The following is a 346-nucleotide window of genomic DNA, read 5'->3' as shown; positions in this document are numbered from 1 at the left end:
GTACTTGTTCAAGGAAAAGTACCAACATCTAGAACGGGTCCACGAATACTTGATTGCTGCATCAAAAATGTTTCCTGGTATGACATGTAAGTGAAAATTATTTTTACTTTTTCTTATACCAATTAAACAAAATTTACATTGAAATCATCTTCTAAATTCTTCTAAATAAGTAAGTACACAATAAAAACCTTAGGAAAAGTAATAATTTCTTTTCTATAGTTTTGCTGTGAAGATTTTCTTGTTTTTGTCCACAGCTCCCAATGATGTCAAGGAAACTGCCAGAAAAGAAAAAGTCACAGCAACAACCAGAAGAAAAAAGAAGACCAGCACAAAATTCATGTAAAAT

General features: G+C 30.9%; 1 long non-coding RNA gene across 1 annotated transcript; it reads left to right on the top strand.

Annotated features, from left to right (window-relative positions):
- LOC113473747 lies at positions 1-311 on the top strand. Its single transcript, XR_003395638.1, has 2 exons — positions 1-86; positions 255-311. It is a non-coding gene; the product is annotated as an uncharacterized LOC113473747 (long non-coding RNA).
- The last annotated feature ends 35 nt before the right edge of the window (positions 312-346 follow it).

The sequence above is a fragment of the Diaphorina citri genome, unplaced genomic scaffold (genome assembly GCF_000475195.1).
Source record: "Diaphorina citri unplaced genomic scaffold, Diaci psyllid genome assembly version 1.1 scaffold83962, whole genome shotgun sequence".
Classification (NCBI taxonomy): Eukaryota; Metazoa; Arthropoda; class Insecta; order Hemiptera; family Psyllidae; genus Diaphorina; species Diaphorina citri.
Note: the sequence above shows the minus strand (reverse complement) of the source record. Positions and strands in the feature narration are given on the sequence as shown.